The following is a 21,105-nucleotide window of genomic DNA, read 5'->3' as shown; positions in this document are numbered from 1 at the left end:
TCCATGTCCTCCTCTCTATCAGCCTGCATGTCCACCTCCATCTCGTCCTCTCTCTCGGTGACAGCCTGCAGAGGTAGCAACACCTCAGAGTGGGGTCCCTGTCCCACCCCATCCCCACAGAACTCCAGCCCAGCCGGGCAGCTGGGGGGTGTCCACCTCCATGGAATGGCACTGTACCTTCCTCAGGACAAATGTGAGCATCCTGCAGGGACGGATGACAAAATCCAGGCAACAGAGAGCTTTCAGGACTGATGGGAGTATCAGGGCGCAGGTGACGAGAAGAGTGACAGGGAACATGGTGAAGGGTGAGCTGGCACGAGGGCTGGCACAGGGTGGGCTGACACAAGGGCCAGTGGTTGTGTTGTGCTCTTTGCTGGACGCTGGAAGTTCCTGCTGGAACATCACATCTGTGACATCACAGTGGATCTAAAGAGCATCTTGTTCCGAGCTGAGCAATCTTCCCCAGCCCATGCTGCTCACAGCCCTGTTGCCAAGGATGGGGCATCCACAGCCTGGGCCAGTGCCTCAGCAGCCTCCGTGTAAAAGAGCAGCTCCCTCAGATCCAACTTCAATCAGCCTCCTGCAGTTGAAAGCCATCCCCCCTTGTCCTGTTGCCACGGGCCCGGCTGAACACTGTCCCCATCTTTCCTGTGGGACCCTTCCAGTCCTGCAGAGCTGCAGGGAGGCCTCCCCAGTGTCTCCTCTTTCCAGGCTGAGCATCCCCAGCCCCACTTGGACGGCAGTCAGGTAGATCAGGGGGAGTCAAGGCTGAAGTCAAACAGCATCAGGAACTGAGAGGTGGAAGCTTTAGGCCCAGGTTTGCCTCTGTAATAACAGTGGAGGGGAAGATGGTGGGACACTGGCTCTGTTCTAACCGCTGATTATTTTCTTTTTTTTTTTTTTTCCCTTCTTTTCTGTCATGCTGATGCAGGTGTTGCTGTTTGCAAGGAAGCTTGGCACAATATCCATTGTCTTCTCCATTTGTGAAACACCGAGCAGAGTCTGGGCAGGCTGATGATGCAGAGCAAAACCTGCAAATACACCGGTGATCCTGAGCCTGGAGGGTGCAGCTAAACCCGGCCAAAAATAATTTCTGGAAAGTCAAGCCTGGTTTACATTTTCTTGAATTTGGCTATTCCTGAACCGGGGGAGAGGGCTTTCTGGGGAGGGGGTGCCACAGGGGTTCCCCCCCCCCATTTTTGGGGGGTTTCCCATGGTGCCCCCTCCCCAAAAAGCACCGCGGGCCCCCTGAGGTGGCTCCTGTTCCACCGGCCGGTGCCCCCTGATCCAGGACTGCCCCCGGTGAGTCTGGGGCGCTCTGGGGGGATTTTGGGGAGATTTTGGCGGCATGTATGGGCTTTGGGGGATTTTGTTGGGAGATTAGGGGGAATTATTGGATTTTGGAGAGAATTACTGGGTTTGTGGGGTTATGGGGGTTTTGTGGGTTTTGAGGATTTTGGATTTTAGGGATTTTTTAGGGTTTTGGGGTGGTTATTTTTTGGGGGGTTTATTGAAATTTTTGGGCGTTTTTTTTTTTTTTTTTTTTTTTTAAATTTTGGTGGGTTCCATTGGGATTTTGTGGGATTCTTTGGTGTTTAGGAGTTTTTAATTGGGATTTTTGGGGGATTTTGGGGGGTTTTAGTGGAATTTTGGGGGGCTTTGGAGTTGTCCCAGGGTGTGGGGAAGGGCTGAGAGGCACCAAAGTCTCCTTTAAACCCCTGAAAGTCCCAATAAACCCCATGAAATCGCAATTAAATTTCACAAATTCCCATTAGAACACCCTCGAATCCCAATAAAAGCCCACAAAATCCCAATTAAACCCCACAAATCCTCCCAAAAATGTCTCCAAAACCACAACAAGCCCCACAAAATACTCACGAGTCCAAAGAAATCTTGACAACAACCTAGAAAAAACCTACAAAACCCCCCCTAATCCCCACTAAAATTCCTAACAAACCCAAATCCCCAAAGAATCCCACTAAATGCCCCCACAATTCCAATAAATTGCCTCCAAATCCCCTAAAAATCCCAATAAAACACAGAAATAATTCCAGAGGATCCCACAAAATCCCCACAAAATCCCAGTAAAACCTTCCAAAATTCTAAAGAAAACACAAAAAATTTCAATTAACCCCCAAATACCCCCAGGAAAACAACTTCCCCCTCAAAGCACCAATAAAACCCCTCAAAACCAAACTCCCCAAAATCCCCCAACTGCCTCCAAACCCAATAATTCTCCCCAAAAACCCCAACAATTCCCTGTAAACTCCCAACACAATTCCCAAAAGCCCAAAAAAGCCCCAGATGTCCAAACCCCTCCCGAGCCCTCCCTGGTCCCTCCCGGTCCCGCCCAGGCCCGTCCGGGGCCGCGGCCAAAACTGCCCGGAGCGAACGCGGAGGTCCCGGAGCCACCCCGGAGCCGATCCCGGGCTCGGCCTCGGGCTCGGCGCCTTTGGGGGATTTTGGGCCGAACCGGGCAGGTTTAGGGTGGGCTTCAGATCCCTTGCGGGGATCCCGAGCCTTTTTGGGTGGATTTTCAGCCCCTGTGGCTGATTTGAGGCCGAATCTGGTGGGGTTTAGGGGGGATTTCAGACCCCTTTGGATGATTTTAGGCCCATGTGGGTGGGGCTGGGGCCCATTTGAGTGAGTTTAGGAAAAACTGGGCCCATATGGGTGAATCCTAATCCTGTGTGGGTGCTTTTAGGCCCCTTTTTTGTGTATTTTGGGTGCATTTAAGTAGGGTTTTTTGCTGCTTTGGGCAATTTTAGGTTGAACCAAGCCTTTTTAGGGTGATTTTAGGTCTTCTTGTGTTGGTGTCAGGGACATTTTGGTGATTTTAGATACCTTTGGATGATTTTAGGCTGGACCAGATACTTTCAGGGTGGATTTTAGTCACATTTGAAAGATTTACGGGTGATCTTAAGCCATTTCTTGAGGGCTATAAAACACTTGGGGCAGTTTTAAGCCCCTTTGGTTGGATTTTAGAGCCCTCTGGATACTTTTAATCCCATTTGGTTGGTGTCAGGCCGAACCATGTGGATGTAGGCTGCATTTGATGCCCTTTTGGGTGATTTTGGGTCAAACCGGGCTTTTTTAGGACAGCGCGTCCCCCTGGCCCCGCTCCGTTCCCCTCACGGTTCCGCCCTTTCCTCGCTCCTTTCCCCTCACGGTTCTGCCCTTTCCTCGCTCCTTTCCCCTCATGGTTCAGGATCCCGGAGCGGGGCAGGAGGAGGAGGGAGGGAGGAAGAGGCGCAGCGGCAGCAGGGAGCAGCCGGAGGAGAGGAGAGAAGGAATCGCGTGGCCCTGGCGCTGCCTGAGCTCGCAGCACCCCGGGAGCATCGCCCCCATCCCGCAGGTGCCCAGGGAGGGGGAGCTCGGCCCAAATATCCTGGGGGGTGCCTGGGTTCGGGTTCTTTGGGAGGGATGTTTGGAGCTGGCAGGGCTCCAAAGCCGAGCCGCAGCTGGCCCTCGGGGGGACATCGGGGGGTCCCCGAGAGGTGTTTTTGGGGGATCCCAGTGTGGGTGGCGGCAGAGCCCCGTCGGGGGGACACCGGTTTTGGGGAGCCCCGGGAGAGCCGCGGCTGCCCTGAGCGGGAGCCCCGAGAGAGGAGAGCCCCAGAAGCCCCAGCGGGGAACCCGAGAGGGGGGGACCCCTGGCAGTGCCGGCACCCCGGCAATGGGGGGTGCTGGGGCTGGAGGGGCGGCATGGCCGGGAAAGGGGTGCGGGGCTCCCGGGGCCGCCAGGGGCTGCTCCCAGCAGGAGCCCAGTTGCTGCCAGTCAGTCCCCGTTATGATACAATTTGCCCCCAGCACTGTTCCCGTTGTTCCCAGTGCCATCCAGTGTTTTCCCAGTTCTCCCACTTGCCCCCAGAATAGTCCCAGTCACTCCCAGTAAGATCCCAGTATGAGTCCAGTATGATCCCAGTCTCTGCCAGCAGGGCCCCAGTCACTCACCCTTGTCCCCAGTTGCCCCCAGCGTGGTCCCAGTTGCCCCCAGCACATTCCCAGTGGCTCCATATGTGTCCCAGTCCTAGTGCAATGATGGGGAATACCAAACGCACTTGAGGCATCACGTACGGTTAACACCAAAGCTGTGGCTATGTTTGTGATGGGGTCATAGGTAAAGTTCACTAGGTTCCACCGGGATTGGAATTCCTTTTCAAAATCAGCGGCACTGTCCCAAACTATTTTCCGAATCTCAGTAGGAAAAGTGCCTTCTTCACCTTCTCTTATAATCGAGGCAGCAACCGACTGCATCCCTAATTGAGCCTGGATACAGCTGAGAGCTAAAGAAACGTTCTTTTGTGTGGCACCGAGTGCATCAATTACCAATTTGTGATCATTTACGCTTGCTTCCTCCCAACTTGGTAATATGTTTGATAGCAAGCGCTGATGTCTTCCCAAGGCCAAGAAGGACGACTGCAGTGGTTGTTGGAATTTGGTCAAATCTAGTGGTGGCAGCCAATGTGTTCATTAATACTTCTGAATCAATGCTATTTAGAATTCCCAATCCTGTTCCCACAGCACCGGTTATGTCTCTTAGCATCCGTCTTTTAGAAGGGTTCCGCTGTCGCAACCAGGTCGTCCAACCCTGAAAAGAAGTTTTTTTTGCATCAGCAAAATCAGGGGAATTTAACCCCATCGTTTGGGAATTGGGGAGTGTTTGACACCCCAGGATCTGGGATTTGGAGGGTTTGATCCTAAAATTTGGGGTTCGGGGCTGGGGGGGGGGGGGGTAGGGCTTGACATCCCAGAGTTTGGGTTTGAGGGTGTTTGACCCCCCCAGTGTTTGAACCCCCAGGATTTGGGGTCGGGGGGAGTTGACCCCAGGATCTGGGGTGTTTGACCCGCTGGGTTTGGGGTCGGGGTTGAGAGCAGAGCCATTTCCTGGAAACAGCGGCGGGACCGGGACTGGGAACAGGATCGGGATCGGGAATGGGAGTGGGATCGGGGTCGGGAATGAGATCGGGAACGGGAACAGAAATGGGAATGGGATTGGGATCGGGAACAGGATCAGGAACGGGATTGGGCTCGGGAAGGGGAGAGGCCCTGGCCCAATAATGGACCCCTCCCCCAGGGAGCGACCGTGCCCCAATCCCGAGATGGACCAATCCCCTCAATCCCAGACCCCTCCCCAATTCCCAAAGCCTCCCCAATGCCAGCCCCTGACCCAGTCCCAAAACCCCTCCCCAGTCGCTGAACGGACCCTCCCTCAATCCCAGCCCGCCCCGATCCGGATCGGAGCCATCCCCGGAGCCTCCCCCATTCCCGGACCGGACCCTTCAATCCCTTTTTGGGGCGGCTCCTGCCGCTTCCAGCCCATTTTTGGGGGATCCAAAGGGCTCCGGGGACCCTCCCCACTTTGGGGGTGTTGGGGTGGCCCCAGGGCCGCCCCGAGGGCCGAGGGGGGATGGAAACCCCCAAAGCCGGGGGGCTCCTGGGGGTCCCCAGTTCCCCCCGTCCCCACCCCAAAACAGCTCCTGGCCAATCAGAGCGCGCGGCGCTGCTGACAACTCAGTTGCCGGGCCGGCGATTTTCAGGCAATCAGCGCCTGCGATAGCGCTGCTCATCGGTTGCCAGGCAGATCACAGCGCTTCTCAATGCGCTAGCCAATCAGAGACTGCGCGGGGCCATTTCTAGCCAATCAGAGCGCTTGTTCTCGATGACTCCTCAGTCGCCAGGCGGACCCGCAGCGCCCAGCGCTCCCCGGGAGCGGAATTTGGGGAGGGGGGAGGTGACCCTGGGGATGGGGATGGGGCGTGCGGGGGCAGCTGGGGCCGGACTGGTGGCACTGGTGGTGCTGAGAGCCCCCCCGGCCGCGGGGGGTCACGGTGAGAAGGGGTTGGGGGCCCCAAATTAAACCAAAGAGGGATCGGGACCCCCCCACGGAGCAGGAGGGGCCTGGAACCCCCAAAACCAAACACGGGGGAGGGGAGCGGGGACTGGGGGAACGATGGGGAAGGCGGGGGAAAGAGGGGGATGGGACACCCAAAAAGGATCAAGACAACTTGAGGTGGCCACCTTTCTATGTGGATGGTAGCCAATGGTAGCCAATGCTTTTTCCCAGTCCATGGGATCCCAGTCTGTGCAATCCCAGTCGATGTGGTCCCAGTCCATAGAATCTCAACCCAGTTTATCCCAGTGTGTACCGTCCTGATCCCTATGGTCCCATTCCATATGGTCCCAGTCCATAGGATCTCAGTCCAGGTGATCCCAGCCCATGTTTGATCCCAGTCTGTGTGGTGCTGCACACACTGCCAGGGTCTGAAATTCCAGTCACCAGCCAGGAAAAAATGTTCCTGCCCTTGAATGTCCTTGCTGTCCTCTCAACGAGTTATAATAAAACTAAAAATCAATAAATTTGAATTTAAATAAAATAGAATAAAAATGAAATTTAAAAATTTCAACTCTTACAACCCTCCTAGGGCTCCGCTGCCGGAATCAGCAGGAGTGGTGTTGGCCTCTTCAGGGGAGTTAGAGTGGGACCCGACCAGAGCGGGGGCCCTTAAACCCCAAAAATCCACCCTGGGGGGCAAAACATCCCCTACAGCGGCTTGGAGTGAGTCCCCCAGAAAAATGTCACTTAAAGCTGTCATGATCACCCCTGAAAAGGGGCTTGTGGGGCTGTGGCCCCACAAACACCTGAAAATGGGGAGGAAAAAACACCCTTGGAGGGGTGAGGTCCCCCCAAACATCCCTAAAAAGAGAAAAACTCCTCTTCAGAGGGGCCTGAAGACCCTTCAGGGCACTCGAGAAGGGACAAGATCCCCTCCTCTGCTGGGGCCTCTCCGAGCCGGGAGCTCTCCCGTTGGCGGCTGCCCTCGGGGGAGCCCCGAACGACGGCGGCTCCTGGGCTGAGCCCCCCTCAGCCGGGGCTGTGGAGGGAACTGGGGGGGCTGGGACGGGGCCTGGGGGTCCTGGGGTGACCTGGGGGAGCCTCAGTGGGTCCCACCTCCCCCTGTGCCCCCTCTCCCACCCCCTTCCCAATATTGCCCCCAAACAAAAGCTTGTGGCTGTGCCCCCACCGACCTCCAGCCCTGGGAACCTGGAGCAAGCGGAAACCACAACTTTGCAAATGCTACCTGTGCCTGAAGCAAATGGAAAGAGAACTGGGGTGTGAAAAATAAAGCTTGTTTATTTTCAGAAAAACAGCAAAGAAAACACAGAACACATTTACATTGTAAGAATATTTGTAACAACAACTATCTATGGAACGTATATACCTAAGAACATATCTAACAAAAGTCTATGAAACGTATTTACAGAAGACAAAAAGAAGCCCTAAAACCTATAGCCTAAAGACAACAACAAACTCTACAACGTATGTACAAAAGGGTGGCATCTCTGTCCGGGATCTCCATCGGTCCTTGAGGAAAAGCAAGAGGCACGGTCACTCCAATCAGGCAGAGAGGGCTCTTCCATGTGCCCCCAGGCTGGCCCAGCAAGCGCAGCACAGGCTGGGGATGGCCACCAGAACCCAATGCACCGGGTCCCACATCCCTGAGCAGGGACCACCCAGCCCAGTCCCAGCCTGGCAGCAGGGGACCCGCTCTGCCTGTGGGGACCACATGCCTGTCCTGCTGCTGGTATTGCTCTTCATCCCAAGATCATGGCCTCTTCCTCATCTTTCTCATCAATGTCCATGTCCTCAAGGTACTCTTCCATTTCCACGTCCATCTCCTCTTCCACATCTACCTCCATCTCTTCTTCACCAGTCTCTTCTCCATCCACTTCCATCTCCTCCTCTGGATCCATCTGCATGTCCACCTCCATCTCTTCCTCTCCAGTCTCTTCTCCATCCACTTCCATCTCCTCCTCTGTATCAATCTCCATGTCCACCTCCATCTCTTCCTCTCCAGTCTCTTCTCCATCCACTTCCATCTCCTCCTCTGTATCCATCTGCATGTCCACCTCCATCTCTTCCTCTCCACTCTCTTCTCCATCCACTTCCATCTCCTCCTCTGTATCAATCTCCATGTCCACCTCCATCGCATTGTCTCCACTCTCTTCTCCATCCACTTCCATGTCCTCCTCTCTATCAGCCTGCATGTCCACCTCCATCTCGTCCTCTCTCTCGGTGACAGCCTGCAGAGGTAGCAACACCTCAGAGTGGGGTCCCTGTCCCACCCCATCCCCACAGAACTCCAGCCCAGCCGGGCAGCTGGGGGGTGTCCACCTCCATGGAATGGCACTGTACCTTCCTCAGGACAAATGTGAGCATCCTGCAGGGACGGATGACAAAATCCAGGCAACAGAGAGCTTTCAGGACTGATGGGAGTATCAGGGCGCAGGTGACGAGAAGAGTGACAGGGAACATGGTGAAGGGTGAGCTGGCACGAGGGCTGGCACAGGGTGGGCTGACACAAGGGCCAGTGGTTGTGTTGTGCTCTTTGCTGGACGCTGGAAGTTCCATCTGGAACATCACATCTGTGACATCACAGTGGATCTAAAGAGCTTCTTGTTCCGAGCTGAGCAATCTTCCCCAGCCCATGCTGCTCACAGCCCTGTTGCCAAGGATGGGGCATCCACAGCCTGGGCCAGTGCCTCAGCAGCCTCAGTGTAAAAGAGCAGCTTCCTCAGATCCAACTTCAATCAGCCTCCTGCAGTTGAAAGCCATCCCCCCTTGTCCTGTTGCCACGGGCTCGGCTGAACACTGTCCCCGTCTTTCCTGTGGGACCCTTCCAGTCCTGCAGAGCTGCAGTGAGGCCTCCCCAGTGTCTCCTCTTTCCAGGCTGAGCATCCCCAGCCCCACTTGGACGGCAGTCAGGTAGATCAGGGGGAGTCAAGGCTGAAGTCAAACAGCATCAGGAACTGAGAGGTGGAAGCTTTAGGCCCAGTGTTTCCTCTATAATAACAGTGGAGGGAAGATGGTGGGACACTGGCTCTGTTCTAACCGATGAATATTTTCTTTTTTTTTTTTTTCTTCTTTTCTGTCATGCTGATGCAGGTGTTGCTGTTTGCAAGGAAGCTTGGCACAATATCCATTGTCTTCTCCATTTGTGAAACACCGAGCAGAGTCTGGGCAGGCTGATGATGCAGAGCAAAACCTGCAAATACACCGGTGATCCTGAGCCTGGAGGATGCAGCTTAACCCGGCCAAAAATAATTTCTGGAAAGTCAAGCCTGGTTTACATTTTCTTGAGTTTGGCTATGCCAACTTCACCAGTCATTCATAAAAAAGCAAACATAAAGCTCAAACCAAAACAGACAAAAACCCAATCAAACAAACCCACGCAAACCAATCAAACAAATAGATAAAAAAACCTAATAAAACCAAAGAGAATGAGGAGTTAGTATTAGTTGTGAGGATATCACAGCAGGCAAATGGCTGCTTCCCACAGGATCACCATGAAAAGCCACATATAACAGCTGCTCCAAGATGTAGCCAACAGGAGAACTGTAAAAGTGATACATGGCCACTTTGGGGGCAGCTCCACATTAAGGTGAAGGATGAGCACACAGTGGTACAGATCCAGCATTCCCCACCCTCCAGGCTGCTGTGTGCTCCTGATGATGCAACTGAGAGCTTGGATAGCAGCAATGACAAACCTGCCTCTGGAATCAAAGTAGCCCCTCCTTTCTCCCCTGAACAATCAGCAAATTCTTGGTTCACTGATGCCTCTGCCAAACGAGAGGGGAAGGTGTGGAGATACAGGGCAGCAGCCCCCCACATTTCCTCTGGTGAACTAGTTATTACTGGGGGAGAAAGCAGTGCTCAGGCTGGGGAGCTGATAGCAGTTTGGAGTGTTTCCCAGCGTGTGGCACAGAATACCTCTCTTGTCTGTATCTACTCTGACTCCTCTGCTGTGCACCAAATGATCCTAACAATCCAGCACATTACCCTGGCCAACCTGTTCTGCTGGACCTCCCTTACTCTAGGGCTAGTACCACTTGTGCTAACACCCCCTCTGAATAAATATGCATGGGAAGCCTCTGGTGCTCTAGGGAAAGAGCATCGGATCAATACATGCTGGATAATTCCATCATTCTAACTTTTCTGCCTCTCGGGGGCAGGATTCTGTTGTGTTTACTTTTATGGAAGAACTCAGAGGGACATGCAGACCACCTAAACCATGATAAAACTGGTGATACTTTTCTGCATCCTGCCACAACCCCATGGCCAGAAACCAGCTTAGTGGTCTGAAATAATTGTGGTAGCATGCAGAAAAAAAGTGAAAGGATCTTTTGAAGCACAAAAAGGTTTGTACGCACCCAAGCGTACAGGACTGGCACAATTTCACATTAACACAAACTCTAGAAGAATTTTGGCTTTGGTCTAAAAATACTGAATGGCTTTTTTTTTTTTTTTTTTTTAAGTTTAAAGTATTGATTTAAATCCTGGGGAGAACTTGATGTTAATGTTGTGACACCTACCACCCAACCACCAGTTACGCTTGGCCTGAAAATTTTTGAAATTGGATCATACATAATCAGGAAAAACAGGTCAACAACAAATATTCTTTAATCCAGCGTGGTCTCTCAAACAAGTAAAATTGCTGATGCAAAAAAATGTCTCAGAAATTCAGCCAGCTTGTTCACCTTTTTTGTAAACTTCTTTTCAGGGTTGGACGACCTGGTTGCGACAGCGGAACCCTTCTAAAAGACGGATGCTAAGAGACATAACCGGTGCTGTGGGAACAGGATTGGGAATTCTAAATAGCATTGATTCAGAAGTATTAATGAACACATTGGCTGCCACCACTAGATTTGACCAAATTCCAACAACCACTGCAGTCGTCCTTCTTGGCCTTGGGAAGACATCAGCGCTTGCTATCAAACATATTACCAAGTTGGGAGGAAGCAAGCGTAAATGATCACAAATTGGTAATTGATGCACTCGGTGCCACACAAAAGAACGTTTCTTTAGCTCTCAGCTGTATCCAGGCTCAATTAGGGATGCAGTCGGTTGCTGCCTCGATTATAAGAGAAGGTGAAGAAGGCACTTTTCCTACTGAGATTCGGAAAATAGTTTGGGACAGTGCCGCTGATTTTGAAAAGGAATTCCAATCCCGGTGGAACCTAGTGAACTTTACCTATGACCCCATCACAAACATAGCCACAGCTTTTGTGTTAACCGTACGTGATACCTCAAGTGCATTTGGTATTCCCCATCATTGCACTAGGACTGGGACATATATGGAGCCACTGGGAATGTGCTGGGGGCAACTGGGACCACGCTGGGGGCAACTGGGGACAAGGGTGAGTGACTGGGGCCCTGCTGGGAGAGACTGGGATCATACTGGACTCATACTGGGATCTTACTGGGAGTGACTGGGACTATTCTGGGGGCAAGTGGGAGAACTGGGAACACACGGGATGAAAGTGGGAACAACGGGAACAGTGCTGGGGGCAAATTGTATCATAATGGGGAGTGACTGTCAGCAACTGGGCTCCTGCTGGGAGCAGCCCCTGGCGGCCCCGGGAGCCCCGCACCCCTTTCCCGGCCATGCCGCCCCTCCAGCCCCAGCACCCCCCATTGCCGGGGTGCCGGCACTGCCAGGGGTCCCCCCCTCTCGGGTTCCCCGCTGGGGCTTCTGGGGCTCTCCTCTCTTGGGGCTCCCGCTCAGGGCAGCCGCGGCTCTCCCGGGGCTCCCCAAAACCGGTGTCCCCCCACCGGGGCTCTGCTGCCCTCACCGCCCACTGGGTCCCCCAGAAAACACCTCCCGGGGATCCACCGATGTCCCCCCGAGGGCCAGCTGTGGCTCGGCTTTGGAGCCCTACCAGCTCCAAACATCCCACCCAAAAAAAACCCCAAACCCAGGCACCCCCAGGATATTTGGGCCGAGCTCCCCCTCCCTGGGCACCTGCGGGATGGGGGCGATGCTCCCGGGGTGCTGCGAGCTCAGGCAGCGCCAGGGCCACGCGATTCCTTCTCTCCTCTCCTCCGGCTGCTCCCTGCTGCCGCTGCGCCTCTTCCTCCCTCCCTCCTCCTCCTCCCCCGCTCCAGGATCCTGAACCGTGAGGGGAAAGGGGGCGAGGAAAGGGCGGAACCGTGAGGGGAAAGGAGCGGGGCCAAGGGGACGCGCTGTCCTAAAAAAGCCCGGTTTGACCCAAAATCACCCAAAAGGGCATCAAATGCAGCCTACATCCACATGGTTCAGCCTGACATCAAACAAATGGGATTAAAAGTATCCAGAGGGCTCTAAAATCCAACCCAAGGGGCTTAAAACTGCCCCAAGTGTTTTATAGCCCTCAAGAAATGGCTTAACATCACCTGTAAATCTTTCAAATGTGACTAAAATCCACCCTGAAAGTATCTGGTCCAGTCTAAAATCATCCAAAGGTATCTAAAATCACCAAAATGTCCCTGACACCAACACAAGAAGACCTAAAATCACCCTAAAAAGGCTTGGTTCAACCTAAAATTGCCCAAAGCAGCAAAAAACCCTACTTAAATGCACCCAAAATACCCAAAAAAGGGACCTAAAATCACCCACACAGGATTAGGATTCACCCATATGGGCCCAGTTTTTCCTAAACTCACCCAAATGGGCCCCAGCCCCACCCACATGGGCCTAAAATCACCCAAAGGGGTCTGAAATCCCCCCTAAACCCCACCAGATTTGGCCTCAAATCAGCCACAGGGGCTGAAAATCCACCCAAAAAGGCTCGGGATCCCCGCAAGGGATCTGAAGCCCACCCTAAACCTGCCCGGTTCGGCCCAAAATCCTCCAAAGGGGCCGAGCCCGAGGCCGAGCCCGGGATCGGCTCCGGGGTGGCTCCGGGACCTCTGCGTCCGCTCCGGGCAGTTTTGGCCGCGGCCCCGGACGGGCCTGGGCGGGACCGGGAGGGACCAGGGAGGGCTCGGGAGGGGTTTGGGCATCTGGGGCTTTTTTGGGCTTTGGGGAATTGTGTTGGGAGTTTATGGGGAATTGTTGGGGTTTTTGGGGAGAATTATTGGGTTTGGAGGCAGTTGGGGGATTTTGGGGAGTTTGGTTTTGAGGGGTTTTATTGGTGCTTTGAGGGGGAAGTTGTTTTCCTGGGGGTATTTGGGGGTTAATTGAAATTTTTTGTGTTTTCTTTAGAATTTTGGAAGGTTTTACTGGGATTTTGTGGGGATTTTGTGGGATCCTCTGGAATTATTTCTGTGTTTTATTGGGATTTTTAGGGGATTTGGAGGCATTTTATTGGAATTGTTGGGGCATTTAGTGGGATTCTTTGGGGAATTGGGTTTGTTAGGAATTTTAGTGGGGATTTGGGGGGGTTTTGTAGGTTTTTTTTAGGTTGTTGTCGAGATTTCTTTGGTCTCGTGAGTATTTTGTGGGGCTTGTTGTGGTTTTGGAGACATTATTGGCGGGGATTTGTGGGGTTTAATTGGGATTTTTTGAGCTTTTATTGGGATTCGAGAGTGTTCTAATGGGAATTTGTGAAATTTAATTGCGATTTCATGGGGTTTATTGGGACTTTCAGGGGTTTAAAGGAGACTTTGGTGCCTCTCAGCTCTTCCCCACACCCTGGGACAACTCCAAAGCCCCCCAAAATTCCAGTAAAACCCCCCAAAATCCCCCAAAAATCCCAATTAAAAACTCCTAAACACCAAAGAATCCCACAAAATCCCAATGGAACCCACCAAAAAAAAAAAACAAAAACAAAAACAAAAAAAAAAACTGCCCAAAAATTTCAATAAACCCCCCAAAAAATAACCACCCCAAAACCCTAAAAAAATCCCTAAAATCCAAAATCCTCAAAACCCACAAAACCCCCATAACCCCACAAACCCAGTAATTCTCTCCAAAATCCAATAATTCCCCCTAATCTCCCAACAAAATTCCCCAAAGCCCATACATGCCACCAAAATCCCCCCAAAATCCCCCCAGAGCCCCCAAACTCACCGGGGGCCGTCCTGGATTAGGGGGCACCAGCCGGTGGAACAGGAGCCACCTCAGGGGGCCCGCGGAGCTTTTTGGGGAGGGGGCACCATGGGAAACCTCCCAAAAACGGGGGAGGGGAACCCCTGTGGTACCCCTCCCCCGAATGCCCTCTCCCCCGGTTCAGGAATAGCCAAACTCAAGAAAATGTAAACCAGGCTTGACTTTCCAGAAATTATTTTTGGCCGGGTTTAGCTGCACCCTCCAGGCTCAGGATCACTGGTGTATTTGCAGGTTTTGCTCTGCATCATCAGCCTGCCCAGACTCTGCTCAGTGTTTCACAAATGGAGAAGACAATGGATATTGTGCCAAGCTTCCTTGCAAACAGCAACACCTGCATCAGCATGACAGAAAAGAAGGGGAAAAAAAAAAAAAAGAAAATAATCAGCGGTTAGAACAGAGCCAGTGTCCCACCATCTTCCCCTCCACTGTTATTACAGAGGCAAACCTGGGCCTAAAGCTTCCACCTCTCAGTTCCTGATGCTGTTTGACTTCAGCCTTGACTCCCCCTGATCTACCTGACTGCCGTCCAAGTGGGGCTGGGGATGCTCAGCCTGGAAAGAGGAGACACTGGGGAGGCCTCCCTGCAGCTCTGCAGGACTGGAAGGGTCCCACAGGAAAGACGGGGACAGTGTTCAGCAGAGCCCGTGGCAACAGGACAAGGGGGGATGGCTTTCAACTGCAGGAGGCTGATTGAAGTTGGATCTGAGGGAGCTGCTCTTTTACACTGAGGCTGCTGAGGCACTGGCCCAGGCTGTGGATGCCCCATCCTTGGCAACAGGGCTGTGAGCAGCATGGGCTGGGGAAGATTGCTCAGCTTGGGACAAGATGCTCTTTAGATCCACTGTGATGTCACAGGTGTGATGTTCCAGATGGAACTTCCAGCGTCCAGCAAAGAGCACAACACAACCACTGGCCCTTGTGTCAGCCCACCCTGTGCCAGCCCTCGTGCCAGCTCACCCTTCACCATGCTCCCTGTCACCCTTCTCGTCACCTGCGCCCTGATACTCCCATCAGTCCTGAAAGCTCTCTGTTGCCTGGATTTTGTCATCCGTCCCTGCAGGATGCTCACATTTGTCCTGAGGAAGGTACGGTGCCATTCCATGGAGGTGGACACCCCCCGGCTGCCTGGCTGGGCTGGAGTTCTGTGGGGATGGGGTGGGACAGGGACCCCACTCTGAGGTGTTGCTACCTCTGCAGGCTGTCACCGAGAGAGAGGACGAGATGGAGGTGGACATGCAGGCTGATACAGAGGAGGAGATGGAAGTGGATGGAGAAGAGAGTGGAGAGGAAGAGATGGAGGTGGACATGCAGATGGATACAGAGGAGGAGATGGAAGTGGATGGAGAAGAGAGTGGAGAGGAAGAGATGGAGGTGGACATGCAGATGGATACGGAGGAGGATATGGAAGTGGATGAAGAAGAGACTGGAGAGGAAGAGATGGAGGTAGATGTGGAAGAGGAGATGGACGTGGAAATGGAAGAGTACCTTGAGGATATGGACATTGATGAGAAAGATGAGGAAGAGGCCATGATCTTGGGATGAAGAGCAATACCAGCAGCAGGACAGGCATGTGGTCCCCACAGGCAGAGCGGGTCCCCTGCTGCCAGGCTGGGACTGGGCTGGGTGGTCCCTGCTCAGGGATGTGGGACCCGGTGCATTGGGTTCTGGTGGCCATCCCCAGCCTGTGCTGCGCTTGCTGGGCCAGCCTGGGGGCACATGGAAGAGCCCTCTCTGCCTGATTGGAGTGACTGTGCCTCTTGCTTTTCCTCAAGGACCGATGGAGATCCCGGACAGAGACGCCACCCTTTTGTACATACGTTGTAGAGTTTGTTGTTGTCTTTAGGCCATAGGTTTCAGGGCTTCTTTTTGTCTTCTGTAAATATGTTTCATTGACTTTTGTTGGATATGCTGTTGTGGTTTGACATGGAAGTGAATTCTTTCAGGAAGTTGGGTCAAACCAATCAGTAGTCAAGTTTGGATATTGGCACCTAAAGTGGCCACTAAAGGTGTGGATACGCCTCTGAGAAGACAGGGGGTTAAAAGCAGGAACTCCCAAGAGCTCGCTCTCTTTGGTTCCGGTCAGGGTGCAGTGCAGATCTCCCCTGCCCAGCCATGGGGCTGGGTGGGGGAGGGGAAGCCATGTGGCCTGGTCGAGGTGAGCTGAGGGGTAGAAGGACTGGAACCGAGCCAGCTCCTGTGGACAGAAGGGTGGAGAGAAGCAGAGATGCCTTTGTCGTTCCCCCCGCCAAGAGGGAAGAGACAGAGAGTCCAGACGGCACCTGTAACTTTGTCGGCGCGGAGAAGGAGGGGTGGGGGAAGGTGCCCAGCCTTGGCCTTGGGAATCGGCTGCTGGGCAGAGATATCAGCCGTCCAGGGAGTCTGAGCTTTTAACCCTTTCCTGAGAAATGAAGGCTTTGTGAAATATTACTCCTCCTTGATTTGAAGTAGAAGACAGACAGTCTGGGATCCGAGATGATGGAAGAAGAAATTCTTGAGTTGGAAGGAGATGATGGAGTGGCTTGTGGCTGGACTTTTCTTGTTAGCCATAGACTGAACCAAATTCTCCTGACAGAAGCTGCACTTAGGGGGGTGGTTTGGTGAGCCAAGAGATTGTATTAGTGATTACCAGCAGAGGATTAGAGAGAACAGAGGAGAGTTGGAGGAGAAAGTGTGGAGACGCCCTCTATCTTCAAGGAAGAAGAAGAGGAGAAGAAGACCTCTGTTCTTGGACCCTCAGCCCCACGGGAAAATGGGGGGGACTGTAGTCCCGCAATGAGAAACTGAACTGTTGTCTCTTTTGGTCCATGGCAAAGCATCCTTAAAGGAGCCCTATGAGCAGTCTGTCCATGCACGGTGGTGAGAGCACTGTGACATGGAGAGGAGAGTTTCACCACGGCAGATTTTCTCTGGGCAGTTGCCATGTGTGACATGGAAACACAAGGGTGGCAATTGTGTTTCCTGGGGGGTCTGTGGCACAGGAGAGACTCCTGTCTCCCTTGAAAGACTGAGTATTTGAATATCTGAAGGGTGGCAACTTGATCAGGATCCCGGGTGGTGTCTCACTGTGGTTCCATTTGGAAATTAGGTGGGAATTAGTTGGGAGGAGGAAGAGTGTTTTGGAAGGTCTTCGTCCAGGATTGAGTGTCTGTGTTTTTATAGTAGTAGTAGTTTAATAAAGTTCTTTTCTTTGTTATTAAGCTTGAGCCTGCTCTGCTCTGTTCCTGATCACATCTCACAGCAATTATTTTAAAAAGTGCATTTTCATGGGAGTGCTGGCATCGCGCCAGCGTCAAACCATAACATATGTTCTTAGGTATATACGTTCTATAGATTGTTGTTGTTACAAATATTCTTACAATGTAAATGTGTTCTGTGTTTTCATTGCTGTTTTTCTGAAAAGAAACAAACTTTATTTTTCACACCCCAGTTCTCTTTCCATTTCCTTCAGGCACAGGTAGCATTTGCAAAGTTGTGGTTTCCGCTTGCTCCAGGTTCCCAGGGCTGGAGTTCGGTGGGGGAGCTGGCTCAGCCACAACCATGTGCTGCTACCCAAACCAGGGTAAGCTGGACCACATGGTGTCGCTTAACGAGGTTTCTAGAGCAGCACACAAAAATTAGGTTCCTCAAGAACTGTTATTCCCTTTTCCTCTCGATGCCCTCGTGCTGCAGGTTGGGCACCAAAATCTTTCTTGGTTTGAAAAGACAGGTGTCTGCTAAGGAAGGCAGGAGCCTTCCTGGAAATGGAAAATGTAAACCCCCTCCCTCCAAATTATTATAATTTTGAAATTAAAAGGCTCTCAGGCAAAGATATGGGAATAGGTATAACAGTTCTTTGCTAGGAAAATTTAAAAGATAACTGCAATAATACAAACAAACAAAAAAACCCAAACTGCTGACAGAGTCAGAACACGACCTGACACCCTGTGGGTCAGGGTGTTGGGAGCAGCACCCCCAAACCCAGCTGGGAGAGCGGAGATTTGGGGGGAACAATGGGAAGGGGGTGGGAGAGGGGGCACAGGGGGAGGTGGGACCCACTGAGGCTCCCCCAGGTCACCCCAGGACCCCCAGGCCCCGTCCCAGCCTCCCCAGTTCCCTCCACAGCCCTGGCTGAGGGGGGCTCAGCCCAGGAGCCGCCGTCGTTCGGGGCTCCCCCGAGGGCAGCCGCCAACGGGAGAGCTCCCAGCTCGGAGAGGCCCCAGCAGAGGAGGGGATCTTGTCCCTCCTCGAGTGCCCTGAAGGGTCTTCAGGCCCCTCTGAAGAGGAGTTTTTCTCTTTTTAGGGATGTTTGGGGGGACCTCACCCCTCCAAGGGTGTTTTTTCCTCCCCATTTTCAGGTGTTTGTGGGGCCACAGCCCCACAAGCCCCTTTTCAGGGGTGATCATGATGGCTTAAAGTGACATTTTTCTGGGGGACTCACTCCAAGCCGCTGTAGGGGATGTTTTGCCCCCCAGGGTGGATTTTTGGGGTTTAAGGGCCCCCACTCTGGTCGGGTTTCACGCTAACTCCCCTGAAGAGGCCAACACCACTCCTGCTGATTCTGGCAGCGGAGCCCGGGGAGGGTTGGGAGTCCTGGGAGGATTTAGGTGTACCTGAGAAGGTTTGGGGGTCCCAGGAGGGTTTGGGAGTCCCGAGAGGATCTGGGGGTACCCGGGTGATGCCGATGATGGTGATGGGGAGCCCGTGCTGGGTATAAATTTCATGATGAATTCCTGGGGGGGTTTTGTCTGTCTCCAGGGTTTTTTGGGTCCTGGTGGATTTTTGGGGGGATCCCAGGGGGGTTTTAGGGATTCCCAAAGGGGGGGATTGGGCAATCCCAGTGGGAACCCAAGGCTGGTTTGGGGTACCTGCCGGTTACAGAGATGGGGACCCCCTGCCAGGTATGAACCTTCTCAGGGGGGTCTGGGGCGTGCTGGGAGGTCTTGTGGGAATTTTGATGCCCTGGGAGGGTTTGGGGGGTGTCTGTGTGGGGATTTTGCGGTCTTGGGGAGTTTTTGGAGGGCCCAGGGATGGTTTTCGTGTCCCGGGGAGGTCGGGGTGTCCCGGGGGGTTTGGGGGTTCCCGGGAGGGTTTGGGGGTTCCTGGGCGATGCCGGTGAATGAGCTGGGACCCCGTGCCGGGTATGAACCTTCTCACTGCGCACGGGCAGCGTCAGCGTGTTCAGGGAGATCCTGGGGGGCCTGGGGGTCATCCCAAAACCCAAAGGACCCCAAATGCTCAGCTACCCCCCCAAACTCCCCTCCCCGCTGGATCTGCTGCAGGCAGGGGGGCGCCAGCACTCGGCCCCCACCCCTCACGATCACAGGGGGCTGTGGAAGAAATCTGGGGGTGCACGGACAGGTCGGGGGAACCCCCAAAGTCCTGGGAAAGGGGGAACACAGGGGAACTCCCAGGAATGCCCACTGGGGGCTTAGGGGAGATCCAGGAGGCATTTGGGCGAGCTTAATTGTGTCACTATCGTCAGGAAAGGGGACTCTAAGGGTCCCCGGTGTCCACATTCCCTGCAAAAGGTGGGAAAACCCGGGCTGGCTGGGAATAGGGGTCCCGGATGTCCTCGGTGTTGAGGAAAGGAGGGTCTGGGCGCCGGGAAAGGCAGGAATAGGGGTCCAGCGGGTCTCTGGGTGAAGGAAAAGTGCGCTCTGGGGGCTGGAGGGGCGGCATGGCCGGGAAAGGGGTGTGGGGGTTGCCGGTGCCGGATAAGGGGGTGCGGTGTGGAATCGCGGCCGGGAATGGGGGTGCGGGGAATGGCGGCGCCCGGGAATGGGGGTTCAGGGGCCCCTCGGTGCTCCGGAATGGGCGACCAAAGAGTCCCGGTGCCGGGGGTCCCCCTCACCTCTCGCTGCCCCCCCGGGGCCCCAGGAGCGCCCCCAGCCCCAGCGCTGGAGCCATCGCGCTGCTCCTCCTCACTCCCAGTACGATCCCAGTATGATCCCAGTAGAACTCGGTCACCCAGGAGCCGCTCCCAGTATGATCCCAGTACAGCCCAGGCACTGCCACTCCTGGCATCCCCCCCAGCCCTTTCTGCGTTCCGACCTGTCCCGGCTCCATCCCCGCCCCTCCCACGGCTGCGGGGGCTTCGGGAACAGGGGAGGAGGAGGAGGGAGGGAGGAAGAGGCGCAGCGGCAGCAGGGAGCAGCCGGAGGAGAGGAGAGAAGGAATCGCGTGGCCCTGGCGCTGCCTGAGCTCGCAGCACCCCGGGAGCATCGCCCCCATCCCGCAGGTGCCCGGGGAGGGGGAGCTCGGCCCAAATATCCCGGGGCTCCCTGGGTTTGGGGTTTTTGGGAGGGATGTTTGGAGCTGGTAGGGCTCCAAAGCCGAGCTGCAGCTGGCCCTCGGGGGGACATCGGTGGATCCCCGGGAGGTGTTTTCCGGGGGTCCCGTTGGGCGGTGAGGGCAGCAGAGCCCTGTCGGGGGGACACCGGTTTTGGGGAGCCCCGGGTGAGCCGCGGCTGCCCTGAGCGGGAGCCCAGAGAGAGAAGAGCCCCAGAAGCCCCAGCGGGGACCCCGAGAGGGGGGGACCCCTGGCAGTGCCGGCACCCCGGCAATGGGGGGTGCTGGGGCTGGAGGGGCGGCATGGCCGGGAAAGGGGTGCGGGGCTCCCGGGGCCGCCAGGGGCTGCTCCCAGCAGGAGCCCAGTTACTGACAGTCATTCCCCGTTATGATACAATTTGCACGAGCACAGTCCTTGTTGCTCCCACTTTCATCCAGTGTGTTCCCAGTTGCTCCCTATCACACCCAGTATGGGGGATGATGTGCCTGGTGTGTTCCCAGTCACTCTCAGACACTCCCAGTATTAGTACAGTCCTTTCAGTATGGTCCAGAGATGAGCCCAGTGTGCTCCCAGTCCCTGCCAGTATGAACCAGTTGTGCCCCACATGGTTCCAGTTGCTCCCTTTCACCCTCACTTTTGTTCCAGTCTCTCCCAGTCTCTCCCAGTGTTCCTTCCAGCATACTCCCAGTCACTCCCAGTTCCTTCCAGCATGATCCCATTTGTTCACAACCACTCCCAGTCAGCCTCAGTGTAGTTGCACTCACTGCCAATATGATCCCTGTCACCTCCAGCATGATCCCAATTGATCCCAGTATAAGCCCAGTTGTTTCCAGTCACCCCCAGCATGCACCCAGTGACTCCCAGTTCCTCCCACTTGCTCATAGCATGATCCCAGTTGCTCACAGTTGCTCCCAGTCAAACTCAGAATGATCCCAGTCACTCCCAGTGTATCCTATTTGCGCCAGC

The sequence above is a fragment of the Anomalospiza imberbis genome, unplaced genomic scaffold, assembly GCF_031753505.1.
Source record: "Anomalospiza imberbis isolate Cuckoo-Finch-1a 21T00152 unplaced genomic scaffold, ASM3175350v1 scaffold_63, whole genome shotgun sequence".
Lineage (NCBI taxonomy): Eukaryota > Metazoa > Chordata > Aves > Passeriformes > Viduidae > Anomalospiza > Anomalospiza imberbis.
The sequence above is the reverse complement of the archived record's forward strand: the minus strand, read 5'-3'. Positions refer to the sequence as shown.